The 23,552-nt window shown below is 44.8% G+C and overlaps 1 protein-coding gene across 5 annotated transcripts in view; it reads left to right on the top strand.

Annotated features, from left to right (window-relative positions):
• PRKCE (protein kinase C epsilon) overlaps positions 1-23,552 on the top strand; it is a 543,399-nt gene that overhangs the window by 230,126 nt on the left and 289,721 nt on the right. Inside the window, exon 1 of one of the 5 annotated variants that reach the window (XM_078349417.1) lies at positions 7,783-7,975. The exons of the other annotated variants lie outside the window; for them this stretch is intronic. The gene's annotated coding sequence lies outside the window, so the exon portion shown is untranslated. Of the gene's footprint in view, positions 1-7,782; positions 7,976-23,552 lie in introns of those variants that run through there. 5 annotated transcript variants of the gene reach the window in all.

Here is a 23,552-nt window from a genome sequence, read left to right as displayed (position 1 = left end):
AATGGGCATGAGCAACCCCCTTTAGGCAGCAGTTCCAGGCGAGACTCAGAGCGAAAATAGTGCAGTGGAGTCTGGGAGAAGACAGCCAAATGCAGATTTCCTTGTAAATTAGTAGAGAACGTTATACACTTGAACCCAAGGTTCATCCAGCAATATTTATGGTAAAACGCCCACAGCATATCTGATCTGTCTTAGCATTTTCATCTATTGCCTTCAGGCATCAGGATTTAAATCCTGCTGATGCAATGTCCACAAGCATCCTGAAAACTCTTCAAGCTGGGACCAGTTCTGGTGTCACATGATAAGGAGGATGTTGAAACATCAGAGCCCAGCTCTGGAGGGACCAGGCAGAGGGGTCTGGAGGCTTGCATAGAGGAGAGTCTGTGGCAGAGACATCTTGCATGAATCAATCCAGGCGCGTTCATTACACATATGGGAAAGGAGGCTTGTGTGGAAGAGGGATTCAGTTTGTTTTGTTCTGCCTTGATCAGGAAGACAGTAAAGACCGGTTGGGGGTAAAATGTAAGCTCAAGATATTTTCCCACTACTAAACTGGCTGCTTTGTTGGGGTGGCGAGCTCCCATCCCTGGAAGTGTTCACACAGATGTCAACTGACCTTTCACCTAAAAGAGGCTCCAGCAGTGCCTGGGTGGTTGGACCAAATGAATTCGTAAACTCATCACAGATGTTTTAGAAAACCAGTGATGGATCTCCTCCTACTTTAAGGTCTGAGCACTTTTCCTAAAGTGCTAGGCAGATGTCCAGTCCTCAGAAAATGCTAAATAAAGTTATTAACACTACAGTTGGCAGGTTTTAGAATTTCAAAGTTAAGCTGATTTTTGAAGAGGTTTAATAGTGGAAATAACCTTCTTTGGGTGCTAAAAATCCACATGAGCTGCCCAGATTTTGGTCTCTCCATCTTGAGAGTAGAGAATAAGAATTTTCACTTCTTTGTACATTACTGAATACCTGCATTTAGGATGATAAAATATTACAGAGGCTCTGGCCTCCCTGCTTCCATCTACCCTTATTTCATTTTCCAAACAATCTTGCCTAAGTGGTTTTAAATGAAAATCTTGTCAAATCACTTCCTAGTTTAAAATCCTTCAGCATTTCCCCATCTGCAAAGTATAAATCACAATTCTTTTATCAGAATACAAACCCTCTGTCATCTGGCCTCTCTGGTTCTTTCCAAGTCATCTCCAGCTTATCATCACCTCAAATTTTACACTCCAGCCACATCAATTCCCAGTGATCCCAAACATTCTTTATTATTTGTACTTAAAAGCACCAGCTCTTTATATTTGTGTTTAAGTTTGTAGTATTACAACTTGGGGTTATAGACGTTGTCTCCTGTGCCTCCTCCAATAGTTTTCAACCATTTGGGGGTAAATCCCACTTTTTAATTTTTGCCTACCCTTGTGTGGACTGACCCAGCCTACCCTGCAGTCTTGATTTAGGCCATATTTCCCTTTAATCTTTACCCCTTACCACTCTGATCTTCTGTCAGTTCGGCTTCCCCACTGCTGGGATTTTGCTGTTGCTCTCTGATGTCTGGATAGCTAAGCTGGTCAGATTGGCAGCTTCTCATTGTTTATCTTTTACCTCATTCTTATAAAGAGCACACTGTTAGATTTAAAACCTAGTCTGACAATCTTTGTCTTGTAACTGGAGTATCTGGTCTATTTACATTTAATGTAATTACTGATATATTTGGGAATATCGCCTGATCTGACTTTTTCCTTTCTTGACTTCTTTTGAACTGAATTTAAATTGTTTTTTTCATTTACTAGTTTGAAAAATGAGCATTCTTGTTATTCTTAGTGACTACCATGGAAATTATCACTTAAGTATTTATGCTTACTTGTAAAATTAAAGTTAGCCAAATTTTATCTTCTTTCTGGATTATATAACCACCTTTTATTCTCAGATGGTTTTGTTCACTTGTTTTTTGCTAGTATAGGATTCTAGGTAGGGAGTTACTTTCTTTGAGCACATTATCTAGTAAGGTTGTTGTTAAGCAGTTAGCTGTCAATCAGTTACTCTTTTAAAGATAAGGTCCTCTCACCCATCTCTTTAAGATTTTTATTCTTGTCTTTGTGTATTTTAATAATAATAATATGTTTAGGTGTGACTTCTTATTTTTTTCTTAGAGTTCCAATGGACTTTTAAACTTACATATTATCTTTCAAAAGTTCATTATTTCTTCTTTCTCTGGGATCCTGATTAAATATACTCTATCATCTCTCTATTTCTTCTACATTTTCTATCCTCTCCTGTATTTTCCATTTTTTACTTTCTATGGTTTATTCTGAATAATTTCTGACTGGTCAAGTCTCTACTGTACCTAGTGTGGTTCTAAACTGTTATATCGAGTATTTAAATTATGGTATTTTTAGTTTTTAGAAGTTCTACTTGGTTCTCTTTGAAATATTCTAGGTCACTATGTTTCCTGTTTCTGACATATTTCTAAACCTTTAAAAAATCCTCTAATATAAGCGTGGTTGTTTCATAGTCCGATTATGCCAATACCTGAAGTCTTCAGTTGTTCTTACGGTTTTCAGCTGGTTCTTGCTCATGGTGCCTTTGAAACTGATCCAATAGTCCCATAGACTGTTCTTTTTGACAAACACAGAACTTCACCCTCTGGTCTTAAAGCTTGAAACCTGCTTTTGTTTCATCTGACTTCCTTCCTCTGGAGAGGACCTTCAGGCCTCTCAAAGTGTCAAAGAACTGAAACTTCACTGCATCACCACATCCAGACGGTGAGATGGCAGACTCCTCATACATCGTGATTGGGCCCTTGCCCTTCCCCAGTTCCTGTTTCTTGCATATTGTTGCTTTTCTTCCCTGCTATATAAACCCTCAGTTTTAGTCGGTCAGGGAGATGGACTTGAGGCTGAACTCCCAACTCCTTGACTGCAGCCCCTGATTAAAGCCCATCTTCCCTGGCAGTGCTCATCACCCCAGTCACTGGTTTGCCATGTGGTGAGCAGCAGAACCTAGACCAAACCCCTGGTCTTTCGGTAACACTTTGCTTCCTTTTAGACTTGGTTATCTTTGAACTGTTCATTGTGCTTGGAAATCTTATCAGACCTGTTATGAAGGCATGCTCCTCCATCTGCTGGGCAGGCGCCTGGTAGTCCAGAGCCACCTTAAAACAAGCTCAGGGCTTGAATATCCCAAGTTACAAATCTACACAAAGGTTTATTTCCAGTCTACCCTTATCCTGAGTCTGGGCCTACTATATACTCAGGGTGGATAATCTCTCACTTGCACCTCAACTTTGAGCAGGCTCTGATCTTTTTTATCTGTCTTCCTAATCTCAGAAAAATCTTCCAAACTACATTTTAAATTTCTAGGACTGGAAAATGCCCTTAGGGCAAAAGTGACTCCTGAGTTCTCACTGCTCTTCAATTTCCCTAGTTCTTCACTACTATCTTGCCTATATTTGAATGTGGTAAAGAATAATTTTAACAATTTTATCTGGCATTTGGGGGGGGTATTGTTTTTAGTGATATAGTTGGCTCAGATAACCTGCCCCGCCATTGCCAGAGCTAGAGGTCTCTCTTTTGTAAAACAGCAGAATAAAAAGCTTTCATACCAAAGATATAATAAAGAGCAATCAATGAAATATGTTTAGCTTCAAAAGATGTACTTATTTTTCTCAATATGTTTCATTAGTATTTGCTCCATTTCTCTTCATGCTGGCAATTGAAAAGCAAATTTTGCTCTTGCTGTCTTTTTAAAACCAAATTTCTCTCTGTGGATTTGCCTGTTGTAGACATCTTTTTAAATTGGCATAAAATAATTATGATAGGGACAGGAGGCAGATCAATTCTAGGCAGAAAAGGGCAGGGTCCCTGGTGGGGGCCCCACCCTCGAGCCTGAAACCACAGCCCAAAGGGAGATTTTACTTTCCCGTTTTCCTGCTTAAATGTTGCCTTTTCCAAAGCCACCCCAGCCCATCCTGCCTCTGCATCCTGCACATAAAAACTCTGAGCTCCTCTGACGGAGAGCAAAGAAGGGGAAAAGAGAAGAAGCAGCTGAACATCAGAGAGATGCAGCTTGACTTCAGAGGGACGGCTTGATGGTGTGACTTTGAAGAACAGTCCATCGGGGATGGCCAGACTTCAGGGGAAGAATATCTTCCCACTCCATCTACTTTCCAGGTCCCTTTCCTGCTGAGAGCCATTTCCATTGGCAGTAAAATTCCCCACATTTACAATCCTTGAATTCATTCATGTGACCTGATTTTTCCTGGACCCTGGACAAGAGCTCAGGTTACAGAAAGTGGTCACACTGACCCTCTGTCCTTGCAAAAAGGCATAGGGTCCACTGAGCTGTTAAACACTTAAGCTGTCCACAGATGGCAAAGCTAAAAGCACACTTCCTGTGACACATGACCCCTGGGCTTCCGGGGTTGTGGGTACTCCCTTACAGATGCTGCCGTGGGACCTGCATGGAGTTTTGCTCCTGCTGGCATCCAAAGTAACTTGCTCTGGCTCCTGCACCCTCTCACCAGTCTGCTTCCCCTCCCACGAGGGATTGAGAGCTGTGGGCCGAGTAAGTGAGACACTCCTGTCACAAGGCCTGTGAAAGGGTCAAGGGAAATTTCCCATTTCAATTATACATATTCACAGGGCACTGGTAATGTTTTGATATATATATATTGTATAGCAATCAGATCAGGATAATTAGCATATCCACAATCTCCAACACTTATCATTTCTTTGTGTTGGGAAGGTTAAATATCCTATTCCTAGCTATTTGAAATGATATTAATCCTACAGTGGTACAGAATACTAGAATTTACTCCTCTAACCTAGCTGTGATTCTGTATCCTTTAACAAATCTCTTCCAATGCCCTCTTCCCCCCACCCTTCCCAGTCTCTAGCATCTTTTTTTCTACTTTTTACCTCTAGAAGATCAACTTCTTTTAGCTTCCACATGAGTGAGAGCAGGCAGTGTTTAACTCTTCTGCTCCTGGCTTATTTTACTTAGTGTCCTCCAGTTCCATCTACATTGCTGCAAATGACAAGATTTCATTCTTTTTTATGGCTGAAGAGTGTTCTCCTATGTCGATGTACCACATTTTCTTTGTCCATGAATCTGTTACCAGATTGTCTGATTTCATATCTTGGTCGTTGTGACTAGTGCCGTAGTAAACATGGGCAGAGGGATACAGATGTCTCTTGGATGTAATGGTTTTCTTTCTTTGGATATATGCCCCGTAGTAGCATTGTTGGATTATATGGCAGCTCTATTTGTAGTATGAGAAATGGAGGACTCACTTTGAATATCACCTCTTACAAAGAGACTTGGCCAAGCCCCATCTTGACTAGGTTTCCTTGTTTTATACTTTTATAACCCTGATTTTTTTTCTTCTTGGCATTTACCTCAATTTATAATTTTATGTACTTTTTTTATTAAGACAATCTCTTTACTCCCTGGATGGCTGTCTCAAAGCAGGGAGTATATGTATACCGGTGCCTCACACAGTGGCTAGTTCATTGTAGGTGCACAATAAATACCCAGTCTCTAGGAAAGAATGCAGCAGAGTATTTGTATAGGGATTGGCCAGATACCAAGGACTACTGTGGGTTGAATACAGTCTTATTAAGAAGCACTACTTGTCACTTTCATTATCATGGATTAGTAAGAACTAAATCGTAAGGACTCAGAACAACTCTTTCAAGATTTCGAGATGCATTGGCCCTAAGGGCCTGCAGCTGGTATCTTAATGAGCCCACCTTCTCCTGCTCTGTAGTATCTGTCTGGAGAAGCAGAGCCATGAAATTAAGGCAATCCATATATAGAACATGCTGTGTCTAATTTAGTCTTGTACAGGATGAAAAACAAAGGGCGAGACAAGTGTTGCAATCCAGGTGGATGCATTTTAAAACACTTAGATGGACACATTTTAAATAGATTTTCTAGGCCTCATTACTATTTTTGGATATAGTGGTACTTAAAATAACACTTAAGTATCCAAGTCGAAAATGTATAAACATAGTGACTGCAATGAAAAGTTTTTGTATTCAAAGTGCTTCATAGGTCCTTCATATGCTCTAAATATAGAATAGCCAACTCTTACATATGCTTACTATTCCCCAAGAAGGATTTTAATTATCTTGATGTCATTATGTGGTAGGTGCTGTAATCATCCCCATAGTTTACAGATGAGGAAACTAAGGCCCAGCAAGATGGACTAACTTGCCTAAGTCACACAATATGAGGTAAAGCCAAGTTGCAAACTCAGCCCTTCCGGCTCTGTGGCCTTAATCTTACTCTTTACTATTGAAGGGACAAGATTGAATTGTAACTAGCTGCCCAAGGCTACCCAGGGTTATGTGTAGTTATGCGGGTTAACTAGAAACTAGAAGCTCAGTGGTAGCTTAAAGACCGCTGGAGCACTTGGAGCTCTGTGTATTGTCATGACAATAGTCTAAGGGACATTTCCCTGCCTTCCACTGGGTTTATGGGCTGTTTCCAAAACGCTGATCTGTCAGGTCTGACTGACCAGAGGGGAAGGGTGTTTCTGTAGAAAGGCACAAACTGAGCATGAGTTAATATTTTTCAAGTGTAGAAATGAAATTAAGGTGTTATAGTTGTTTGTTCTGCTTTGGCGACTTGTCTCACCTACATTTTTTTCTTCTGATCTCATGATATTGTAGCTAATATGTGGGGATCGGGTTTCGAGTTTCAGGTTGAGGATGCCATGGTGATACACCTCCATGGAGAAGCTGTGAAGTTTCAGTGCCGTTGTTTTCATGTCAGTTGTCTCTTGGTGCTGTCCTCCAAGACAGCTGGAGTATCTCCTGTAGCCATGTAGCTCTGCGTGTGGGTTGCTAATAATATTTGTACTCAGGCATCACACGTGGGTTAATGCAGCATCTTTGCTTCATTGCTGCAGTCTCATAGTAGTCTGAAGCCTCGTTGGATGAGTTACTCTGTGGTACTGGGTCCTCCTCTGTTGCTGGGATTGACAAATTCAAAGATGTCTTAGGGACTTGAGTTCAACTACTCCAGAGAAAAACCATGTTTGGCAAATCGTCACTGCAGAATAAACAGTCTTTGATTGGTTTTCTCCTAGATGCTTTTCCTTACGGTGATATTTGAGTGGTTTTCTTTCCTGAGCTATTCAGAAAATTGGCCTATTCTCAATTACTCCTTGACCCTGGAGGCCTGTCCACCAATGGAAGAGAAGGACGGAGAAGACAGGGAGCAGAAAGGAGCCTGCCTGAAGAGCTGGAATCTGATTCTACTTGCCCCTCTGGGCCTGCACTCAACGTTGCTTAAATGTTCACGTGGCACCTCCAAGTCTGCTGATTCCAGGGAAGCTCTGGCTTCTGTCATCACCTCTGGCAGGACAAGCAAGCAGGCTCCCTTCAAAAGGACTTGGAAGCTAATAAAGCTGGCCGCTGCTTCGGAAATGCAGAGGCTTGACACGTGTTCCTCTGGCAAAGCCGGACTGAAACCACACTCTGCAGCAGTGAGTGGCGACGGCCAGTCGCTACTCAAATACTTGGCACTCTGGGCTTAAGTTTTAGTTGGGTAAAAAAAGAGAAAAAAGTCTCCTATATTCCAATTCACATTGTAGTACTTCTGTGAGATACTGACTCTCATTCCTCCAGCCAGCCATTCTTTATATTCATTCTGTGTGTTTACTGCATGTCAGCACTGCTGTTTGAGTACTACCTGAAACAGATTGCTCTTGAATAGAGCCAAGTATGGATTTGGATTTTGTGGAGATTAACTGGTCACTGAGCTTGCATTGTCGGAAAGCTGTAGGGCTGCAGCGCAATCCAGAGAGGACTCCGAGGCACCCTCCGAGTAGGGATGACTCTTGGCTGGCCCGTGGTGTGGGTGAAGACCCGGGGGAAGCCCGTTTCAGCCCCTGCTGTTGACACAGCTGTGGCCAGTGTCTGATGGCCTGCAGGAGCCAGGCACAGAGTCGGGAAGGCTCCTAGAGGTGAGTTCCCCATCGTGCTGGGGGCACAGGCAGAGCAGAGCTACCCTTCTCCTCAAGCGCCAGCCTAACGGGTCCCTTCGTCTTGCTCATCTGTGTGGGGTTTTGCCTTTTTGGAGTGGGAGGCATTCAGTGTATACTATAGTTCTTACACATTTACAGTTATCCTCATGCCTGTGCTGAGATTGAGTCTGCACAACTACCATGCCACGCTATGCTCCCTACACCACGTCAGTCAGTTCCTTAGGAAGGGACTGTCCTCCCTGTCACACTGGAAGGAAGAGCAAACGGGGCTGGCATGTCCTTTCTGCACAGCCACTATGGGAACAGGGAGTGGGTCATACACAGGCAGGAGAGCGTGTGGGAAACTCCCTTCTCTCTGCCTAGGGAGGGGCTTGGGCTTTGGGGAGAAGTCCTAGGAGTTCTTGGAGTTTGCGTCCCACATTATCAATGTGTTGCAGAGCTGAGGTTTTTTCCTTACTGCAGTCACTCAGAATCCTTGAGACTGCCCAAGGCCTTCTGGGGCACAGAGCTGGGTTTTTGGCAACTGCCTTGAGAGTGGGTGGCGTTGTGGACTGCCATCCAGTCCCTCCCTGTCACAGTTTTTAGAATACTTGTTTTTGCAAACAACTAGGACTGTTGTGAACATCTGGGTCCTGAAACCAGCACTGCTTCAGGTGGACGGGAAAGTCTGGAGAGGCCTGGCATCTCAGCCTGGAGGTGGGGCGAGAGGGTTCTGAGTTCACGTTCTGCCCCTGGGCAAGTTAGTCAGCCTCTGAGTCCCTCCTTGATAAAATAGCAATGCTACTGTTGACTCACTTGTGGAAAGGATGCCTATGATAAAGCCTCCCTTTTATTGCTGGGTAAACCAAAACCAGAAGTGACGTGTCCAGGGTTCACAGCATGACAACAGGATGGTGGTGAGGAAGGAGGCCTGGGTTCAAGTCCAGATCTCCCTGTTCTGCAACCCCTGTGGTCTTAGGCAAGTGCTCCAGCCTCTAAAGCCCCCATTTCTGTGGAGGTAAAATGGGAGCAGTAACTGCGGCAGGAAGTGTCTTGTCTCGACATCTTTGACAACGTTATGGGAATGAAGGAGTTAGCGTATGCCTTGTAAACTGCAAGAAATTTTGCAGCTGTAAAATGTTTCCACCTCTACGGCTAGTTGGTAACTGAGCCAGTCAACAATGAGCTCTTCAGAGTTCCTGGCCTGTGGGCTCTTGAAGTGATTTTTAAAAAATGTTTTCACGGCTAGTTTTTCCAATTTATGAAAGTAATACTTGTTCGTTGTAAAAATTCAACCGGCACAGAGGGGTGAAGAGCGAAAGACGCCCTTTCCCCAACCAGTTCTACTCCCCAGAGATGACTTCTGCTTACTTCTGTCTCCTTCTAGAAATTGCACCTGTGTACATACACACGGACACAGACACATCTGATTACATAAGCTGCATGTGATCTATTATATGTGGTATATATATATATTACCAAGAGCCCAAATGAAAATCCAGGTAGTTTTCAGTATTTTGGTTATTAGAAACAATGCCACCATGAGCAGAGGTATACTTTCTTATAACTTGGTCTCTCTGGATTTAAAACAAATGTTGAAAGCAGCTAGTGGCTTGGAGCTTTCAGAGTTATCTTTTGCGCTTGGCAGAATGAATCCTTCCCCAAAAAGAATATGTTGTTAATACTGTGGTTTTCCACTGCTCCACCCAGTTAAATTTAATCACACCATGTGACTTCCAAATAAAATGATGTGTGTGTCTGGAGGGAAGGGACCTGACAAAGCTTCCTTTTTTTTTTTTCTCGACCCTAGGAAACAGAGCAAAGCTCTCTTCAGAAGGCCTTGCTTTCAGAGACCTTCTGCCTGGGACATTTATATTTGCAGCTCCTTCTCCAGTGTCCTTGGAAGAAGCTGCTGTTATTAATTAGGTTGGAGAGAGAGAGTGGCTGTGTATATTTTGATACATGTCTTCCTACACAACAAGCCTGGCCCATTTCATTTTAAAAAGTTAATCTGCATGAATTAATATATCTGTCTGATTGCCTCTGGCCTGGATGGCTATTTGGGCAGTGCATAATCATAGCCCAGCCAAATTTCTCTGACTGTTGTTGACAATAAATAGGATTCAGTTCTCTCGCTTTAGCTGGAGAGGCAAACACTTCATCCTAAAGTGAATATTTGGGGGTTAGGGCAACTCCTACGATTTCGTATTGCAGTGCAAAATGGATTTTCTCATGGTTAAAAAAAAATCCACAGATTTGTGGGTTTGAGGTGCTTTGATTTTTGTTATTTTCCCAAAATGTGTGTGTAGGATAATTTAAAAAGCAAAATCTTATTTTAAATGCGTGAAGGAGCCTCGGAGAAATCCCATGAAGTTGCCTTTTAATGAAGGCTCTTTTAGCAATGTAAATCCAAGAATCAAGTGTGTAAAGAATGTTGGACCCACCCTTCCCCAGAACCCAAATCTTTCCCATTGGACTCCCTGATCAGTGGCCTCCTTCTCTTCCACTTCCTCTTCAAGAGACCTACCTGGGCGTCTTGCCATTGACCCAGTGCTTCCTGGCACATGGAACCCTTACCTGTCCTGGCCATGAGCTCTGGGCTTCACATGCTGGACAATTTCTGTTCTTGGCCCTAGACTGCATGGTGACGTGCTTGCAGAACTGTCCTCACCCCAGGGAGCTCTGGCTGCAGGTGACTCGCATTTCCTCTCTGTCAATTGTCCCAATTCCTAACCCACTCCCACTCTGAGCTCCTTAGCCTGTGTCTGGCTGCTGTCTGCTTTCCTGCCTGTTCTTTGTCTTCCTAAGAACCCCGTGCATGGCTATCTGGCTATTTTAGAGCCCACTTTGAGATTGTGTGAAGAGGATTTGCTTAGAGGGGACTTGGCATTTTAATGCTAGCAGTAAACCTGCCGTGCTGACTTTTGTTGCATTAAAACGTGAAGCAACAGGCTTGCTTAACCATAAACAGCAACAATAAAAATCCAGAACTACCTAACTACATGGGTACAGGAAATATTCCAACCATCTTGGAGAACAGCACAAAAATACAACTGACATGATAACAGTAACCCTGCAATGAGTTTTGACAACACTGAAGTAAAATGACTTTTTCAAACCTTTCCAATGCTTGGCTGTAATCTAAAGGGAGCATTGCACTTCACTGATTTTTTATGAAGCTCATAAACCTTTTTCTTTAAATGCCAATATGCTGAAAAGTTATAAGTATTAAAGACTTTGCAAGTATCTTTAAAAGTGTGGGAAAAGGTCCCTCTCTTCTTGGTTATGATTCTTGAATGCTAGTAATAATGGTAGTAGTAATAAATGACATTCTTTACTAGAATACTTTTTTCCAAAGACCTTTCAGGACTACTCTCAAGTTCTTTCCTATCCTGGTATGAGGTAGATGATGTCACTAGCCTCATGTGGCAGAACAGGGTTGGGTCAGAAACTCAGAGTTTAAGTAACATGTAATTAGAACCCAGGAGTATTGCTCCTTCTTGTGAACTCTGATGCCTGGGTTTTTACATGGTGTCTATCTTTGGTAGCTTATAACAGAGTTGCTCCTCCAGGAGCTGTAGCCTCATTCCTGCTTGGTAGGCAGGGCCTCCCTATGGGTCTGACCCAGGATGCATGCTTGGTTTGCAGAAAGCCCAGCTTTGCAGGTTATACTCTTAGCGTTTTGGCCACAATCAATCATATGCAGAAGGCTTCCCACTTAGATGGACAATAGATAGTGAGCTGTGTCAGAAATTCCACAGCCATCAAGGTGAGACTGAGAAGCTAGATCATCCTTGCTGGAACACGGCTTGAGTTCGGGTGTGGGTCAAGGTTCAGTTGTCAAAAGCAGAATATACTACAGCAAATTGGAGGAAGGGATTTATTATAAGGAATTAAATGACTTACAGAACTATTAAGAGTTCTCAAAGGTCTCTAGGTGGCAGTTTCAGGAATAAGTACCTTGGAACCATACTGCAGAACTAGACCACCAAGGAACCTGTGCCCCTCCTACAGATGAAGCCACTTCTTCAGAGCCACATTGCAACAGCCACAATTGAGAGGGTACCACAATCAGGAAGCCATGACTCTTACGGTTCTAGAACCATGCCACATCTGCTATGATCAGCACCTGCAAATGATGTCCTGGTCCTGCCTCCTGGAACCCACGAAGCGGGCACCTGGATGCTGCAACATTGGCTAAAACTGTTAGAGAAGAATCAGGTGCTTCTTGGACTTTGCTTGCTGAGCAAATGGCAGCTGCTGCCAAAATGTGGTCTCTGCCTCACTTTGGCGTTCTGCATTTCATGAAAGCACATCTAACTGGCTCAACCTAAATTGTATCTGTAACTGTAGCTGCAGGGAGTTTGAGAGTTGGCTTTAGCCTCCCATCCTCTGCAGGACAGGTGGGCACAGTAGAAGGATAGAATGTGTGCTGGAAAGCAAGCCACTGTATCTCCTGTGATCTGTGATCATTAGAAATGGACGTAAATTTCCAGAGTCAGCAGATGAAAACAGAACTGAGGTTGTAGCCAGAACATGGAATGTTTGTGAATCTTTTTGGGAATGTGTGTGTGGATGATTTCCGATATAACAGATGGCAAAGAATTAAAAGCAGCAAAAGGTCCTGGGCTTGTCCTCCAGCTCCTGCTGAGCTGCTTTGAAACTGTTGTTAAGCTGTACTTGGAACAGCCCAAGGAGTTCTGGAGAACTCTAGTCTCAATGTGTATTGTTTGGGGAAAGGGTATGTTAAGAAGCTATCTTAGTTGCCCAGCCTTTACTATGCTAATACAGCATGCAAGTGTTCCCCAGACATTTGGCCACAGGAAAGCCTCATCTTTAAAAAATGCAGAAGTAGTATTTCCCAACATATAGTCTTTCTTTTGCTGGAGTTTCATTCTTGTCACCCAGGCTGGAGTGCAATGATGCCATCTTGGCTCAATGCAACCTCCGCCTCCTGAGTTCAAGCAATTCTCCTACCTCAGCCTCCCCAGTAGCTGGGATTACAGGTGCCCACCACTACGCCTGGCTATTTTTTGTATTTTCAGTAGAGACGGGGTTTCACCATGCTGGCCAGGCTGGTCTCAAACCCCTGACTTCAGGTGATCCACCTGTCTTGGCCTCCCAAAGTGCTGGGATTACAAGTGTGAGCCACGGCACCAGGTCAGAAATACTGTTTCCAAGAGGAAGCCAGGGAGTACCATGGAGAAAATGCTTGCTTGATTTCCAGGGAGTTAACCTTTTCAGTAGCCTCCATCAGGAACGTTTACTATCAAGATGATAAGATTTCCTCAAGTACAGATGGTGCTTTGCCCTTCAAGGAGAACCAAAAGCAGGGAGAGCTTGATCAGCAAAACCAGCCTGTGTGGGGTTCTTTCAGGAATCCAGATGGCCTGAGACTTATTCTGAGATACCTCCAAGGAAGTAACCTGTGATCATAATTAGAAATTACAACAAAATACTAATTATCTGTAGACCATGTATCGTTTGCGTTGCTCTGTTATAGAAGCAGATGGTGTTATAGAGAAGGAGCTGCATTTAGCTTAAGGAAAATAGGGGCAGCTGGGGCAGGAGCTGGGAGACTAAGAGTATAGAGAGTTGGGGGAGGGGAACACGTTGTGGGGTGTCAGTGCAGGAGAGCTGACAGCTGCAGTGGTACCACGTGAACTGTATGGAGGGCAGGAGAAAGCAGACTCCACCTTATAAGGACTCTCAGCCAGGACAGCAAAGCTCCAGGGACAGTGATGAGAATTGCCCCAGGCATAAACAGTCCATAAGCGCCCTCCAAAAACTGGATGATGCAGAATAGGGTGAGAGAAGACACCTTCAAAGATGAACTTGTGTCTTATAGCAAATCTCCCATTGATTTTGATTTTTTACATTAACTACGTTCAGTTTGTGTGTGGCATGTGTGGCATTCTCAGGCAAGTCCTTTTTGAAGTTTCTGCTTAAGTATTTAAACACAGTACTGACTACGGGTGGGGTGGGGGAAGCAGTCAGATCTGAGTGCTTCTTAACACTAGGTGTGTTCCCATAGGAAGCCAGGCATGCCTTAAATAGACTTCCCAGGAATGGGAAATGGCAGCTACAGAATTACAGAAGTTACATCTGCAGAATTATGAGCATGTTTCTGGCTCTCTGTGTTTTTATGTGTTCTGATTTAGAGAACTTGATATTCTGGGATTGATACCAACTTCATATGTACACAGAGGTCATGCACTCCTCCTCCAGTTACCACAAAGATTAATATGTGGACTGGAACTGCATGAGCTGTGCAGAGGATAGAATCACTACCCCCTCGCCCTTCTGTGCTCTTTGGACTCAAATCCTCAGTGGTGATTCCCTTATTGAAGTGCCTTTTTTCCCTGAAAGCACTTTAGTAAATGGAGGTTTAGCATTATTACTGAATCCCAGTTTTTTTCTGTCTGTTCCGGAGCAATTACTTATCACCATTATCGGAGATTTGAGTCCTCTCCCTTGGTGCTTAGACTCTTAAGGATAGTCGGTCATTTCCATTTTGGTAGTTATGATTTAATCTTTTAAAGCTTTTATTATGGAATGTTTCAATTTCAAAAGCAGAGAGAATAATATAGTTCCCATGAACTATTCCTAGCTTAGTTACCACCCATGGCCAGTCTTGCTTCATCTGTACTTGTACCCATTTCCTCTTCCCCTTGGATTATTTTGAAACTGTCATAGAAATGCTTCAGTACATAGTACTCTCTGTTCCTTCTGTTTCTCAGTATCTTTTCAAAACCTGTGTCTGTTTGTGACCTCAGCTCACTACAACCTCCACCTCCCAGGCTCAAGCAATTCTCGTACCTCAGCCTCCCAAGTAGCTGGGATTATAGGTGCCCACCAACACGCCTGGCTAATATTTGTATTTTTAGTAGAGATGGGGGTTTCACCATGTTGGCCAGGCTTGTCTCAAACTCCTGGCCTCAAGTGATCTGCCCGCTTCAGCCTCCCAAAGTGCTGGGATTACAAGTGTGAGCCACCACACCTGGTCTTTTCAAAACTTTCTAAACATCATAGCAATATGTACTTTTAACTCATGAGGGGCTTTTCAGATTTGTGCCTAGAATAAATACATTCAGGTGGCTCTACAGGTATATGGAGTGCCTACCCTGTGCAAGGCACTATGCTAGTTGAGGGATGGGGTAAGGTCAGATTTTGTTGGATAGAGTGGAATTATGCAACAGAAGTGGATCGAGAAGATGTCAGGCCCCTGTCCTGACAGCACGCATAGTCCAGTGGGACCTCGGACTGTTGGCTGACAGAAGCGAGCATAAGTTAGGTGCTCAATGAAGTTGCTTGCTTTGTCTGCTCAGCAGAGCTGGAGGCTATGTAGTCTTGCGTACTTGAAGATGAGGGCTTTTAGGAAGGGCATAGATATTGGGTTGGATTTGGTATTGTTTGTTGTCAGCCAACAATGGAAAGTGATTCTGACTCAAGGAACTTTTTGGAAGCTCATTGCGTAACTAAAAAAGAAATGGCCAGGCTGGTATATATTGTTGGCAAAGCACACGCTCTCATGCCAAGGAAGCTAGGTCCAAGTTGGACCACAAAAGCTGTCACCGTTGCTCCCATCCTGATGCTGGCTATCACTACCGAATGGCCCCTCTGGGATTGAATCCTAAACCATCCCTGTGTCCTTTTCACACCCTCAAGTTTTCAGGTCCCAGGTGGGACTATGTGATTAAGGTGGGTCACACACTGAACAGCGGGAGGGAAAACTATGTCAGACTCCTTCGGCTTCTGTAGAAGACGTGGGGCTCTGCCTTCCATCAAGAATCAAGCAGTGGGGAATCTTCCCCACATAGAATGGGGGCTGCAGTGCTATGCCACCAAATGTCCACTATGTATATCACTGTTACTTTGGGCTGCTTCCTCTCCCTTGTTCTCAGTCACAAGGCCTTGGCTCTCCTTAAATATGCCATGTGCATCCGTCGCTCCTGCTTTTCTATTCCCATGGCAACCACGCTAGCCCAGGTGCTCCTCGCTGTCAGGTGCCTCAGAATCTCTGGTACAGACTTGCAGCTTCCAGTGGCTCCCATCCCCACGTCTTCCTCCACAGTGCTGCCGCAGCATTCGTGTCAAGCAAAACAACACGGTGGCTCAAATCTGATATCTTCCTCATGGAAGGCAAAGGCTGCCGGCTTACCTTGGCCCCACCCTCCGCAGTTAACATCTGGCTTCTGTTTCCAGCCTTATCTGCCCCTCCAGAAACCTTTCTCTCCCCATAAGCAGTTCCCCAAACACCTTGACCCTTACCACCTCCATGATTGCTTTTAGATGGTTCTGTTTTCCAGAAGGCTTGCCCCTCTGCTCTCTGCTCAACATAATCTGTTCTGCTGACCTCCCCAGGGAGAGGTGACAGCTTTTTGTGAGCTCCCATGGCGCAAGTGTGCATTGCTCAGCAAGCCCTTTCATGTCCCACGTCCCAGATGGAGGAAGTCACTGGACAGCATTCTACTGTTCTTTGCATGTTTCTTATAGCCCAGCACAGTGCTGGATGAACGGGGGCTCACTAGGTATTTGATACTTTTTTTTATAAGAGAGCAGAGGTTAAAAAAAAACTAGGTACAGGAAAGTGAAGTGCATAAGTCATAAGTTGAGTGTTGACAAGCTGAGGACTTGAGGACGCAGGGAAGCTGGAGTCAGGGAGGAGGGGGACCAGTGCCTTTGGAAAGACAGTGTGGTTGAGTCTGTGCTCTGTTTGTGTTCCAGACCAAATGGAGTTGCTTTGGTTGTATGCTTCCCAGGTGTACTGAGTGCCCACCTGGTTTAAAGGCTGCTCTGGCAGTGGCCCAGAAGCAAATGTAGCATCGTTTGCCAGAGACTCAAGAATGTGTCTGTATAAATAAAAGTGAAAGTGGCATGTGCTTGAGCAAAATTGGCCTCATGGGATATGGATTTACCTGACACAGACTGATAGCAAGTAGATTGTCCTTACAGCCTGCACCAATGTGGAACTTTGATATGTATCATTTTGTTTGCAGAAAGAGAGACCAGAAATGTGCAGCAGTCAGTAATGTACCCCCCAGGGTGGCTGTTGATTGATGACTTCTCAAGGGCAGCATCTCCAGGGGGCTCAGGGAATTCACCATGAAAGTCAGCCTGGGCATCCTGCCCACTTTCCCATTGCCTCATTCCGCTGCCCAGAGAAGTGTTGAAAGGGGCTCTCCAAGTTGGGCTGTTTGCGGCCCTCACAGGACCCCAAAGGCCATATTCACAGCAAAGTTCACATGCAGAAGAATGAGAAGGGAAAGCTGGGAAGGGTCAGGGCACGTGCAGCGCTCAGTGGAGCAGTTTGGTGGAAAGAAGTTGCCTGTTCCTTTAGAAAACTTGGGGAGATTTGGTGATAGAAGGGCATGACCTGTGAAAATGGCTGCAGTGTGGCGGGGTCAGTGTGATGGACTCACAGGGACAGGCTGTCCCTCAGGATCAGCTCCCACAGCACAGTCTGACTTATGTCTTTCTTTTTTTTTCTTTTGAGACGAAGTCTCACTCTGTCACTCAGGCTGGAGTGTAGTGGCTCGATCTCTGCTCACTGCAACCTCTGCCTCCTGTGCTCAGGCGATTCTCCTGCCTCAGGCTCCCAAGTAGCTAGGACTACAGGCGCCTGCCACCGCACCTGGCTAATTTTTGTATTTTTGGTAGCGATGGGGTTTTCACCATGTTGGCCAGGCTGGTTTTGAACTCCTGACCTCTGGCGATCTACCTGCCTTGGCCTCCCAAAGTGCTGGGATTATAGGCGTGAGATTCCATGCCTGGCCTGGCTCATGTCTTTCTGCTTGGGGCCTCCCCAAGTGCTCTGCTCTTCCCACTTTACGGGCCACTCTTATTTGCCCACTCATTGATCCCCCTGCAAATACTCACTTGAACTGCAGGGTTTTTTTTAATGAACAGCCAGGCTTCTCAACTATGCTGTGAGCTCCCGAGGACCGCGGCTGGTCTGTTCCTTTCTATGGTGGAGGACTATTTGCACTGTGCCAGGCAGCATAGAGAGGCCTCCTGGAGAGGCTGGGGCTGTATGGCCACAATCCTAGCCTCTCTGTTTCCAGGCAAGGGACTTCTAACCTAGATCTCAGTTTGCTCATTTGTAAAATGGATATAAATGTACCCCAGATTAAAGAGGTAACGTGTAATGCCCCTGGGCATAGTAGGCACCCAAACACTGTCCTGATCCCTTCCACACCCTGCAGCCTGTACACGTTGTCATGAGGGGTTGGCACACACTAGGTGTTCAATAGGGCATGTCTGTTGACTAGTGGTAATGAGAGCTGTTGTGATACCAGTTTTTGAAAGTCTCTTTTAGAGCTGATTTTAGCCAGCAAGCACTCTGAAGCAGAATTGCTTGGGGGTGGGTTACAGGTGGGGAGTGATTGAGGAAACAGGTTGTTTAATAAAGGAAGATTGAGGAAGCTGATTACTTTGAGCAGTGAACACCTGGCTAATGCCAGGTAGCGACATCTTAAGGGAAAGAAGCTGAGTCCAACAAAGAGGCCAATAAAAATCAATAGGATAAACATGAGATAGAGGGCAGACTAGATGGAATGCTCTGGAGTTAGCATCATTTCGTTAACACTGAAGACTCTTGAGATGAGGCATCCTTGCAGAGTGTGAAGGAAGGTGGCTGTGGGTGAGTTACTTAGCTTGTCTGAAATGTGCCTCTCTTCACTCTAGGACGAGGGTTAGTGAAACATTTCCTGGAGTGGACGTGGGGATGGATTGACGGTGCATGTGAAACATTCTCCATGATGCCTGGCACGCACACAGTAGTTCCCTTCCACTTCCTCTAAAGTAGAAAATAGTTGCGTGTTTTGTCTTTTGTGTTTTTCGTTTGTTTGTTTGAGACAGAGTCTTACCCTGTTGCCCAGGCTGGAGTGCAGTGACGCCATCTCAGCTCACTCCAACCTGTGCCTCCTGGGTTCAAGCAATTCTCCTGCCTCAGCCTCCTGTGTAGCTGGGATTACAGGTGCCTGCCACTGTGCCTGGATAATTTTTGTATCTTTAGGAGAGACAGGGTTTCGCCATATTGGCCAGCCTAGTCTAAAACTACTGACCTCAGGTGATCTGTCTCGGCCTCCCAAAGTGCTGGGATTACAGGCATGAGCCACCATGCCAGGGCTGTTTTGTTTTCAGTGAGCTCATAAATGTCATCAATCATTCTGTCTCTACCTGGATAAACTTCAGAACTTAAGCATTAGTTGTGAGGGTTTGGCCACATAGTAGGGAGAATGAGAAGGTGCCCAGGTGTCTCTTGGGAAAGGAAGTAAGTTGTCTTCAGGCTGAGTGGGGTGGATTAGGCACATGTTTTCAGACTGCTCTCTGTTTTCTCACTTCTGGCCACCATCAGCTGAAGACGTGCCCCTTCAGAACACATACAGCTATGGTAACAGTGCCTTCCAGCCACAGTGAGTTATATGGACTTAAGGGAGCTTTGGTGGGGGAAGAAAGTGGGACTTTTTCATTAAAACAAACCTCTGCTGTACAGGGAGGGGAGGCCTGACTGTGTGTCTGCATCCTGGTGTCATCTGGCTGGTCCCTGGATGGTGGGGATACATAGTTCAGCTGCCCAAGGCAACGCAGACATGTGGTGATTTAAAAAGAAATAACTGTTAGGACACCAGGAAACACCCAATTAATTCTTCTTCAATTTGGTTAGAGAAAAAAAATGCTTTTCTGAGTTTATGCAAAAATGATCATGTTTTATTCATTTCGTATAAGTCACTCTAATGGCATGCAGGGTAGATGACGTCAGCTTTTCCATCTCTGCTGAATCAAATTGTACTGAGCCCTTATGCTCTGTTAGGGACTGGGGAAACCTAGTGGTAAAGGACATGGTCCCTATTGCACCGTATTAGGAGAGAAGGAATGAGCTCCGTGAGGTCTGATCCTTGCAGGTGCACAGGTGTAGAGGAAGGCTATAGGGCCGCAGGGGTTGGGGCTGTGATAGAGAAGGTTGGAGGGTAAAGGCAAAGGGTTCCCAGAGGAGCTGATGTCTGGGCTGTGGTGAAGTTCACCATGTGACACTGTCCACGAGGAAGACCTCAGATGGACGAGGGCACTTCAGGTACAGTGAAGGCATGGCACAGTGGTTGTCCTGGATGTGCAGGAGTGGGGTGGTCATCCCCAGATTAGTGTATGCTAACCTAGATGTTGCACCTTTGTGGTGGAAGCATATCTAGGTCTTGTTCTTCAACCTGGCTATGTTGCCTTGTCCAAGTCACTTAACTTTGCTCTTTGTAGATTGAGTAAACGGTCAGTTATCTCTGCCATACCTAGAGTGGTCTATGTAGGATCTAAGGGAAGAAATTTGAAAGTCATGGACTTTTTGTTAAATTTTAGAGGTTGGGGTCTTGCTACATTGCCCAGTCTGGACTTGAACTCTGGAGCTCAGGCAGCCTTCCGCCTCCTGACTAGTGGGGCCTATGTGCTTGCACCATTGCACCTGGGTGAAAGTCATGGACTTTACATGGCAGTGGCTGGGAGGGAGTTAAAAGAGTTTTTGCTCCATTCTGTCTCCTTGGAAATGCTGTTCCCAAAAGATGTTACGACCACCCACATGCCTGTTGCCTGTCTTTCCCCCTCTTGCTCTTTTGCTGAACTCCTTTTTTCTGGATTTTATATATTAGGTTTACATATTCAAATCAAGTAACTTTTTTTCTGGGAAATGTGCATAAATACTTACAAGACAATAGGCAATTTTGAGTCATTATACCTCTTATCAAAGTAGTGCAGTGCACAGATACGTTTTTTTTTTTTGAGACAGAGTTTCGCTCTTGTTACCCAGGCTGGAGTGCAATGGCGTGATCTTGGCTCACCGTAACCTCCGCCTCCTGGGTTCAGGCAATTCTCCTGCCCCAGCCTCCCAAGTAGCTGGGATTACAGGCACGTGCCACCATGCCCAGCTAATTTTTTGTATTTTTAGTAGAGACGGGGTTTCACCTTGTTGACCAGGATGGTCTCGATCTCTCGACCTCGTGATCCACCCACCTCGGCCTCCCAAAGTGCTGGGATTACAGGTGTGAGCCACCGTGTCTGGTGCACAGATACTTTTATTGGAGTAGATTGCAGAGAAAACATAGGCAGTTGGTAAATAATCCTGACATTGAACATGCTCTCCTGAGTAAGCAGCAGTGACTTCTATATGCACTAGAGCTTCATGTGCAGCCTTTGAAGCAAGGACATATGAGAAAGTGGCTGCCAGGGCACTGTGGCTCATTGCCTATAATCTCAGCGCTTTGGGAGACTGAGATGGGAGCATTACTTAAGGCCAGAAGTTCAAGCCAGTTTTTTATTGATCCCATCTCAATAAAAAATTAAGAAATTAGCTGAATTTTTATGCCTGTATTTCTAGCTACTTGGGAGGCTGAGGTGAGAGGAACACTTGAGCCCATGAGTTTAAGGCTGCTGTGAGCTGTGAGCATGCCACCACACTCCAGCATGGGTGACAGAACAAGACCCTATCTCTTAAAAAAAAAGAAAATTACTATTAATAACTGCATTGGTAGGATTAAATATAATGTGATTTGAAATACCTAAAACTGTGTTACACATATACTCAGATTATCTAGAAAACTTCACTCTTTAGTTCATTAAGGATCAGCACGAATACATTTCATTCCATCTATAGGCCCATCCATCCATGTAATCTTGGCCAGCATTCCCAGACTGTATCTCTTGGAAGGTGACATAATACCTGTAGACCTGCGAACACTGGTCTTCCTCAGGACACAGCTTGGTAATCACTATGAGAGACAGCATCAATGCTAACTCGGAACTCAGGGCCCCTTTTTTGGTCAGGTTGCCCATCTTGTTTTGTGCTAATGGAAATACATCATGTTAGGATGGGCGCAGTGTCTCATGCCTATAATCCCAGCACTTTGAGGGGCCAAAGTGGGTGGATCTAGAGGTCAGGAGTTCAAGACCAGCCTGGCCAATGTGGTGAAACCCCATCTCTACTAAAAACACAAAAAAATTAGCTGGGCGTGGTGGCAGGCACCTGTAATCTCAGCTACTCCGGAGGCTGAGACAGAGGATTGCTTGAACCCTGGAGGCAGAGGTTGCAGTGAGCTGAGATCATGCCACTGCATTCCAGCCTGGACTAGAAAGCAAGACTCCGTCTCACACAAAAAAATACATCATCTTTATTTTTTGTTTTTATTTTTAAAATTTGAGGAAAGATTATATAAGTCAAAGGGATAGAAGAATAGGTAGTGTTATAGAACGGGATGTAATTGAGTATGTTCAGAGAAGAAGGCACTTTGCCCATGATAATTGCCAGATGTCTAGAGGTGCAAGAGGAGAGGGTGCCCTATTTTTTATGGTGACATTTCAGTGGCTTTCATGACAGAGATGATCTGTTTTCTGCCTTGGTCGCAGCCTGGTTGAAGTAAGAGGAGGCAAGGTCAGTGTGGGGGTTGCTGAGACAGAGGAAACATGTGGTATATGATTTGAGAGAAACGTTTTCTTAGCTGCTCACATATCTTTCCATGGTTCTTCCCGAAACTTCATCACAAAAAAATTAAATTATTTGAGTTAAGAAGTGGCTTCTAATAATCACTGCCGACCAGGGCATGATGAGACACCTGGATAAACTGCTGGTGGGATACCGGTTTGCCCAATCTTTAGTGTAATTTGGCGATCCATATGACAGCCATTTCAGAAGCATATACCTCTTCTTGCCCAGCAGTTTCATCTCTGTCACTAAGGACGCAGTGGGGCAAGTACACAGCAGGCACAGGCATGGTTCCCTCCTGCAAGCCCGTCACCGTACAGATGACTGGTAATAGCCTAATTCCCAAAAACAAAAAGAGGAGGAAGCCACTTGACTTTTATGGCCTACTCTCTAAAATCACACCTCATTTATTCACCTTCTTTATTCATTAGAGGCGACTGATTAAGTCCAGCCCACACTAGGAGGGAGGGGAATTAAGCTTCACCTCTGAAGGGAGGAGTAAGAGAGAATTTGTGGGCATAGTTTAAAACAGCCACAAACACATGAAATTATGTTTATCTGAGCATGTTAGTGTGATTCAGATCTACCTGCTGGAAGCCGTCTGTCTTCTTGGTGGGTAAGAGAGCAGCCGCAAAGGATGGGGCATTTGACTTGGACACTAAGAGGTACTTGTGTAACACTTACGGAGCAGAAAGCCACTTGAAGAGGACGGGGTCATTGGAGTCTGGAAGCTTGGTCCCACTGCACATTGCTCGAGGACTTGGAGTAGGTCAGATGGCCCCTGGGCTTTCCTATCTGGTTATGCCGAGGATCTGATAAACCAGTGCAACTGGAAGCACTACGTAAAACTGCAGAGCAATTCATGAAGCTGGCTGTTACTATCATTACCACTGCTGTTGCTGCTGGAAGAGAGTACCAGTGTGGGAGATGGGGAAGGGTGGGACACAGAAATAGACCAGGGAATAGAGAGAGGGATTTGAATACTATTGTAACCAGATCAGGGTTTCCTAGGGTGGCTCTGAGGCGGGAGTGGAGAAGGCCTGCCTTGGCTGAACTCACATGAGGCCATGCCATGACAATCACAGGGACTTGTGTGAAGGACTCCTGTCTTGG

This window comes from Callithrix jacchus, chromosome 14 (assembly GCF_049354715.1).
Source record: "Callithrix jacchus isolate 240 chromosome 14, calJac240_pri, whole genome shotgun sequence".
Classification (NCBI taxonomy): domain Eukaryota; kingdom Metazoa; phylum Chordata; class Mammalia; order Primates; family Cebidae; genus Callithrix; species Callithrix jacchus.
Note: the sequence above shows the minus strand (reverse complement) of the source record. Positions and strands in the feature narration are given on the sequence as shown.